Source organism: Tasmannia lanceolata, unplaced genomic scaffold (genome assembly GCF_043159265.1).
Source record: "Tasmannia lanceolata isolate RefF3 unplaced genomic scaffold, GAP_Taslan_0.1 ptg000018l, whole genome shotgun sequence".
In the NCBI taxonomy this organism is placed as follows: Eukaryota; Viridiplantae; Streptophyta; class Magnoliopsida; order Canellales; family Winteraceae; genus Tasmannia; species Tasmannia lanceolata.
In genome coordinates this window covers 52309619-52318565 of record NW_027518695.1, presented here as the reverse complement: position 1 = coordinate 52318565, position 8947 = coordinate 52309619, and the positions used below count along the sequence as shown (strand labels likewise).

Here is an 8947-nt window from a genome sequence, read left to right as displayed (position 1 = left end):
CTCAGCCATTATTTTAAATAAAATTCCACTCATCACTCAAATTTTCGAAATCCTTTGATTCAATGTCCGATCCAATCCGATGGTTCTTTTAGTCTATTTAAATAGATCAGTGTATTAAATTTCGGGACGAATCGGAATTGAAACACTCATGTAGATCGTGATTTTGAGCACACACATATAATATTGAATTAAATTCAATTAAATGCTAAAACTCGTGCAAAAATACATTAAAAATATCAAATAATCCTGAAAAAATCTGAGAATAGTGCACCTACCTGTGATGGAGATTTGGGTATCCTTTGAATAGGACAAGATATGAAGGCGGGGATATGGAGGATTTCTCTACTAGTTTTTTTTTAGTCTTCTTCCTCTTTTTTTCTCCTTGTTTGAAAGAAGAGAGCATGGGTATTTATAAGTGAGGGATGAGCCAGGTTGCCATCTTTAGGGCCTAGAGGTGTAGGGTGGAGATTGAGTGATGGAAAAAGGAAGGGGAAAGAATGGCCAAGATCGGATTTTTCTAGAATATTCTCCCTCTTCTTTGGCATCTTCCATTTAAGCCATGGCTATGTTAAAAATGGCAGGCACTTATGCGGCCAGGATCAAGTACTAAAGATTTAGGAACAATTCAAGGTCCAAGATGATGCCATTTGTCCTTGGAATCTTTGTAGATTTTGGAAGCAAATTTCAAGGTAAGGGAAATGTCCAATTTGGTTGCCTTTGTAGAGAATGGCAACGATTTGGATGGTTGCGATTAACTGCAATCTCCATGTGATCGAAAGAACGGGCGAGATCGGGTCTCCAAATATCCTGAAATCTTTGCAATGATATGAAATAAGATTGGGTGGTTGAGATCAATTTCGATCGAAAGAATGGACGAGATGATGCCTCCAAATCTCCTAGAATCTTGTAAAAGATTTTTCAAATATTTTGAATGTAAAAATCGAAAAACGCGGTTTTCAGGAGATTTTGAAGTCCGATTTCGATAATTCTTTCGCCATTAAAATCGTTGATTTTTCCTCTTTCATTTAAGCCCAATGTTGCTATAGAAATATTATTTTTAGAATTTTTGACCAATGCGAGCTGTCGGTTTTTAACAGCGAATCGTTTTTCCAACCGTTGATCAAATTGACGATTCGATTGATCCAACCAACTTAATCATTTTTTGATGAATGATCCTAACCTTTGAAATATGAATTTTGACAACAATTAAAGTACTGAAAGCACTGTTGTTGATAATTTGGTTAAATTATTTCGACGGCTCTCGTTCACCCACATTGATCCGTGATTTTTCACTGGATTTTTGCTCAATTAAGTGACACAATGTTTAATCTGAATTTGAGATTAACCTTGATCGATCCTATTTTGACTAAATGATCACAAATTCTTAGTAAGGAAAGACACCCAGGTTAAGATCTGCCCTTGATCTAACGATTTACGGAAATCGGGTCTCGGAATGGAATCAGGTCCCGGGCTGTGAAGTGACCCTAGCTTATTTTGTCCCGATTGATGATCCGTAAAGTCAGATCGAGATATTAATGACCTAAAACATATAAATCCATGATAGAGGGGCTCTCACATGGATTTAACACACTAAATTCACCAATCGGGATATTTTTCAATTTTTCGGATCTAATCATCTCACCAGGTACATCTCTTTATAATTTCGGTTTTTAAAAAATTTGAGGATGCATACTTTACCAATGAAATTCCACGGATCAATATATTAGATTATTGTTGGTTAAAGTGTAGCAAAATGAGGGTGTCTACAGGTCGGGATGAGGAAATTGCAAATCGGGTTAGGTCGGGTTGAACCCAGTCGGTTGGAAATCGAGAACTACTTTTCCTTATTCACTTTTTACGGGTCAAATTACGGAGAGTTTGATATTACAAATGCAGGACACCTGTAAAAATATTGATGAATTATGGGCACCTTAAGAGGAACAACAATTATCGAAACTTCTATAGATTGGACGGCTAGGATCAGCCTATGGAAATTATTTTACGGGCACAACCTATTTACGTTGTGTTCCATCACATGGACGGTTTAGATCAACCTATGATGTGGTTTGTACAATTCTTTTTCGGCCCGTGGATCGCACGGGGTTTTTTGCTAGTATATATATATATATATATATATATATATATATATAAAGAGGGAAGGGGAAATTACTATCTATCTATCTATCTAATATAATAAGGAGGGAGGGGTGTTTAGTGTTGGCTGCTTAGGTGGCACCCCTCCCCTTCCTCCCTCACGTCGTCGACGTTAGAGAAATGCCTAATATGCCCTGACATTCCCACTTGTATGAGTTTCAAATACCCCCGTCGGTCCTCAAGCCTTTACACGAAGCATTACCCTTTTACCATTAACTCCTCTGCTGCTATCTAACATCTATACCTATAAGAAATTATTTGAGGGTAAAATCGTAATCTACATACGAAAAGTACCGACACAAGGTTCGAGTCTATGACAATTTTGGAAAAAACTTCCAAGAAAAGGTAAAGACATATGACAATGACGAAAGAACTACTTTATATTACTTATGCAAGACACTTCCAAAATATTGACGGATTCCAGGCACCTGAAGAGGAACAACAATTATGGAAACCTCTATCGATTGGAGGGGTAAGATCAGCCTATATCGATTAGAGGGCTAGGATCAGCCTATGGAAATGATTTTTCGGGCACAACAGATTGATGTTGTCTTCCATCACATGGACGGTTTGGATCAACCTATAACCCTCTATAGATCGGAGGGTTCGGATCAACCTATGCAAATTATTTTTGGGGCACAACCTATGTAGGCAGTGGCCCATCTAATGGACGGTTTGGAACATCCTATGGTACGGGCCATAGCGTACATTTTAATAAAGTCAGGAGTGCGATCATCAAATTACGGTGGGTAGTGCCATTATACAATATGGTAGTGAGGACATTAGCACTATATTTTACGGGCACAACCGATTGATGTTGTGTTCCATCACATGGACGGATTGGATCAACCTATAACCCTCTATAGATTGGAGGGTTCGAATCAACCTATGAAAATTATTTTTGGGGCACAACCTATGTAGGCAGTGGCACATCTAATGGACGGTTTGGATCATCCTATGGTACGGGCCATAGTGTACATTTTAATAAAGTGAGGAGTGCGATCATCAAAATACGGTCAGTAGTGTCATTATACAATACGGTATTGAGGACATTAACACTATATATAATTCGATGTTCTCACGCGGGTCGGGTTCAACCCGAATTTGGGTTGGGTCAGGTTAAGCTTTTTCGCAAATCGGGTTGGTTGGGTTTGGAAAAATCAACCAGAATTGGAAATCGGGTCGCGTCGGGTTGGGCTGTCGGGCAACCCGACCCGACCCGACCTGAAACCCAAATTTGGGTTCCATCTGAAGAAGTTCTGTATGTGTTTTGTAAAAAATGTTTTCTTGTTTTTTCATATACTTTTTTCTTGCCGTGTCGTGCAATTTTTTTTACACAAAAATTCATTACAAAATTTTGTATCATATACTTTTTTTTCCCCGCATCTTGCATCTTTCACTTTTTTTGACTTCTTTTAACAAAGGCATCCAGTCAACCCACATATTCTCAATCCTACCCGCTCCTTTATGCTTCTTAACAAAGGCACCCATTAAAGCCACATAATTTCAATCCTACCCCCCGTCCTTTATGTTTTTTTAATTGAAATAGTCTCCACAGTCCACACTGCACAATTTGGATCATCCTATGGTATGGGCCATACCGTACTTTAATAAAGTGAGAATTCTTATCATCAAAATATAGTAGTGCGGATAACATTTTCCTTTGTTAATTGTTACTCCCTGTTTGGTTTGGATTTTCATAACCGATTGTGAGTTAAAAACTGATTATTGGTGACTCACTATTGGTTCTCAAAATCCTAAACAACCCAGCTTAAGTTGAGGTGGTCAACAATTGGTACCATATCAAATCGGGTCAACCCGACCCAACCCTAATTGGAAATCGGATTGGGTTCAATTCCGGTTGGGTTCGGTTGAGGAAATTGCAAATCGGGTTGGGTCGGGCTGGGTTGGAACCATTAACCCCTTTGCTGCTATCTAGCATTTATAATTGTGAGAAATTATTTGTGGGTAAATTCATCAATTGCTTTGTCATTTAATATGGAAAGAACCGACACAAGGTGCCTGTATATGACAATTACGGAACAAACTACCAAGAAGAGTATAGACATATGACAATGACAAACAAACTACTTGATATTACGCATGCGGGACAACTTGCAAAATATTGACGGATTCCGGGCACTTGAAGAGGAACAACAATTATGAAAACCTCTATCGATTGGAGTGCTAGGATCAGCCTATGGAAATGATTTTAAGGGCATAACCGATTGATGTTGTGTTTCATCACATGGACAGTTTGGATCAACCTATAATGTGGTCTGTACAGTTCGTTGTCGACCTGTGCATCAACTGGAGGGCTAGGATCAGCCTATGTAAATGATTTCACGGGCACAACTGATTCATGTTGTGTTCCATCGCATCGACGGTTTGGATCAACCTATACTGTGGTCCGTACAGTTCTTTGTCAGCCTAGAAAACTTTTTCTTTGGCAATTTTTTTCATTATTTGGTAAGTGGTTATGCATACTTTTTTGGCTTATTGTTTCTACATAGTTTTTAACTATTTTTTTCTGTATCATATTCCTTTTTTTTTTCCCGTGTCGTGCATCGCACGTCGGGAGGAAAAGCCCAGGCTTTTTTTAATTTCTTGAAAAATCGGTGGGATTAACACCTCACTTTTTTTTACTTTTTCTAACAATCTATTAATGTTGTGTTCCATCACATGGACGGTTTGGATCAATCTACGATGTGGTCCCTACAGTTCTTTGTCACGGGGTTTTTTACTAGTCTACTCTTATAAAGAGGGAAGGGGAAATTACTGTTCATGTGTACATGTCAACCTCCCCTTCGTCCTCCCATATATTTTTGGGTTTTCATAAATTCCAAAAAAACCTTAAAAAAACAAGAAAAATGAGAGAATTCCGAGGAAAACTATGAAAGACAAGAGATGGGAATAAAAAAAACCTACGGACTAAAATTTCGCGAGATTTTGGGCGGATTTCTTGAGATCTTGGTGGTTTTTTCGTTTCAGATAGGATTTGGGCTACACGGGTTTAACGAGATCTTGCCTGGATTTTCCGTTTCCAATTTCTCTTGCTTCTCGAGTCCTGCCTCGAGACGCGCACCACAACCACCATCCAGATACTTCCGTCAACCTCGAAATTTCTGGATTTTTCTTCGACTTCGGCTAGATTTCAGCCATATTCTCCCACCTGCTCTTTCTCCTCAACCCCCTCTCTCTCTGTAACATCTCTTATTTCCTGTAAAACTAAAACCCCATGAGAGGTCTCTCTTACCATGCAAAAACCCAAAATGGAACTCACAGACATCTCTTTTTGGTGTTGATTCTGCACCTTCCAATTCTTCTAGGGTTTCCATGGTTGTTTTGTTGATCTTCTTCATCATCTTCCCTATATGTGTGAGATCAAACCCTTCTGATCTATTAATATCTTTGTTCTTCTATTTTGGGTCTCTTTTCTCAGTTATTTTAGGTTTTATTTCCCACATATTTTTTTATATTTATCTTCTTTTTTTTTCTCATGTCTTTTTTTTCATTTTCATTTGCTACAGATCTTTTTTCTGGTAGTTTCGGATCTCCCAGAGAGCCACCGGCTCTCTCAAGCCTTCTATGATTTGCAGGGGTTCGATGAGGATACCAAGTTCCAGGATATCCCCATAGAGCAAGGGAGTTTTCCCAACTGCTAGATTGTGTGCCCAGTTTTTTTTTTTCCATTTTTTAATTCATGGATTTATTGTTCTTTTATTTCAGCTGAATTGAGTTTCATTTTCAAACACTGAAGGTGCTTATTCCTGCAGATTTCTTCCATTTAGGGACTTCCAATCTGATCTACGATTTTGATCGATTTTGTGGCTTTCTTTTATGATCTCTGCTGTTGAAAGAAGAAGAAGAAGAAGAAGAAGAAGAAGAAAAAGGAATCCCTTTGTTTAGAATGATATAGCATGTAAGTAAGATTTGTTCTCCTTATGCATTTGCCTTTTTCAGTTTTTCTTCTCAGGTTTTTTTTTTCCTTCTCTTCTTTCTATTGTTCTGCTGACTATTTATTGTTGTGATTGCAGATGATTTTGCATTAGTAAAGCTTTGAGATGGTCGGAGAAATAATTGAAAAAACACTAAAATTTCAGGTTATCAGACAAATTTCACCTCATCCCAATTCACGTCAGAGATATTTTTGGCATAGTCTTATCTTCTTACCCCATTTAACACGGGTCAGAGATATTTTGTTTTGCATAGATATCTAATATCTTCTTACCATGTTTAGGACCTTCTTCTGCAAATTCCTTGGATTTACCCCTAGAGATCTGAAAACTGTTTTTATTTCTTATTCTGTCACTTATTTAATCTTTCTATTTTTAATGGTTTTAAGGTTTTTAGGGTTTTAATGACTGTGGTTTTTTATAAGAGTAATTTGATTTTTAGAAGAGTAATTTGTTTGATTGTGTAGTTTTGCCCCAGAAATTTGGTATGGGTTTGTGAGATATGCGTTGGGAATCACATCTTGGTTAGAAAGTTACAAATTTGATGTGGAAATTCTAAGTTTCGGATACTATGTAAGATTAGGTTATTCGGATTGATGTTTGGTTTGAATAGTTGATTTTCATTCAGTGCAAACATGGAAATATGAGGTGGAAATAAATTAAACAGTACAATCCTTTGTTTTAATATAGACATGTCTTTCAGCTGCAAGGCTCCCTCCACAAAGGTAATATTTTCTTCTTTTTCTCACCTTGAATTTCTTTTCGTTCCAACCACTCTAGGGAAGCAATTAAACTTTGCCATTCCAGAGGCTTGGTATGATTTTGCATCGGTGGCTGAAAACAGGTTTTGTAATCGATGGCTTTTAACCGTGCAGCAAATAAAGAAAGTAATGGTTGTGGAAGGGAGATCCAATTTTTGCCAGTTTCATATTTTCAGTAGGGTAATTATTATGCAACGAAGCCCTTCCAATGGGTTTCCATCCATTGTTTTCAGCTATTTCATTTTCCTCTCATATCTGAATATGATTTTTTTATGCACGCCAGATGTTTGATGGAATGCTTCAATGAGACATTACTGATCTTGGCGACATGACTATCCATGGTCCGTCACCGAGGGCAACTATGACTCTGATCCATATGATTTTTCTCTCTAGATGTAAGCCTCATTTTTTGCTTAATTCCGTTTATATTTTTTATTATTTGTCTTCTTTGCTCCCACTCCCATGCCATTTCTAGATTTTTCTCTCTAGATGTAAGCCTTATTTTTTGCTTAATTCCATTTATATTTTTGATTGTTTGTCTTCTTTGCTCCCCCACTCCCATGCCATTTCTATCTTGATCTCCCTTTTTCCCGTGCGATGTGCAAATTCTATGCAACAGAAACAAAGGCATCATTTCTATTGTATTCCTTTGCTGTTTTAAGTTCTGAATTTTGGAGATAAGTACATTAATATGTTGTATAGGTTTACCTTTCTCTTCGCATTTTTCTGTTCGTATGTTGCTTCTAATGAATATAGGCTTTATGATTCTAATGAATTATGTTATGGCATTTATTGGTCGAACCATGTTTCTTTATGAAGTCATGGAAGTGGTTCAACCATTTATTGGTTAAATCATGTTTGTTTCTTTATGAATTTTTTTTTGAAACAGCAATATATTGAAAAAGGAACCTAGATGGTCCACCAGAAATACAAATTTCTTTATGAAATTATGCACAATTTTTTTATTAATTTTTTTCATGTGAATTGCAGATAAAGAGGATACATATGGTTTACCATGGAAGTATTGTGGGCTTCAGACGTTATGATACAAATGGTTTACGATGGAAGTATTGTTGGCTACAGGCGTTTCATCTCTTGAACTATTTATGCATGTGCTTGGGTAAAATCTCTCGTAAATGAAACATCGAGTTTATGGAGGCAATATTCATTGTTTTTTCACCATTAAAGGTTGTGCTAACCATTAATTCAAGTTTTCTGATATATATATTGTATGCTTTTGAATTGCTCCATCAAGTGTTTTGCATTTGCAGGTTAGGGGAGCAATCATATGTATGTGGCCAATTATGGATTTGTTATTTTTTCTTCTTTTTCGTTTTTGCTAACTTGGAAGAAGAGTGTCTTTTGGAGACTTGAAACTTTGTTTTTCACTTTTCATCTTCCACCTTTAATTTTCACCTATTTTCTTCCATGTACATTATAGTTCATAGTTAAGACCTGCTTTAAATTAGAAAATTCCAAGACTATCCCTACTTCTTTACGAGCCCTCCTTTCTCGCTTGAATACTCTGGTTCTTTCTCCATTGCCACCATTGGAGCTCCCTGTCTCTCTCGCCCTGCTTCCCATTGCCACACCTATTTTCCGAAAGATGCCCTCACTCCTTTCTCTGCCTAAAACTATGCTCTACGGTCGAAAAACCCTTTCTCTACCCCCTCCCTCGAAGTGAAAGATTCATGATCCTCCCATGCTGATGCCTCAATCTGGTATAGGTGATTTCCTAATCGATTGAGCCTTTTTTGGACGTTTTTATCTATTTATTTTTCATAACATTCTTCTCATTTTGAAAACCCTAGCTTTGAAGAAGTCATGGTTACAGATTTCAGATTCAGGAATCAATGGTGAGGTTAAAAAAATAAAAAATTTGACAATGGTTTTTCAAAACCCTAGATTTCAACATGCCTTGGTTACAGATTTCAGATTCGGGAATTAATTTGCGCGGCAACTGTTCGCAAAAACTAAAAAGTTTGCGAATGAAAAATTTAGACTTCAATAGGGGTGTAGAAAGTCTAAAAATAAAAAAGTTAAATCAGAATATGAAAAATTTGGGAATGATTTTTC

At 37.1% G+C, this 8947-nt stretch overlaps 1 long non-coding RNA gene across 6 annotated transcripts; it reads left to right on the top strand.

Moving 5' to 3' along the window:
* The first annotated feature begins 4972 nt into the window (after positions 1-4972).
* Positions 4973-7865, top strand: LOC143849798 (uncharacterized). Of its 6 annotated transcripts, none has more exons than XR_013235874.1 (6): positions 4973-5532; positions 5685-6076; positions 6192-6683; positions 6801-6835; positions 6986-7046; positions 7155-7865. It is a non-coding gene; the product is annotated as an uncharacterized LOC143849798 (long non-coding RNA). The 6 variants fall into 6 exon arrangements; XR_013235875.1 differs by having other exon boundaries at positions 6955-7046; XR_013235873.1 differs by having other exon boundaries at positions 6192-6835.
* The last annotated feature ends 1082 nt before the right edge of the window (positions 7866-8947 follow it).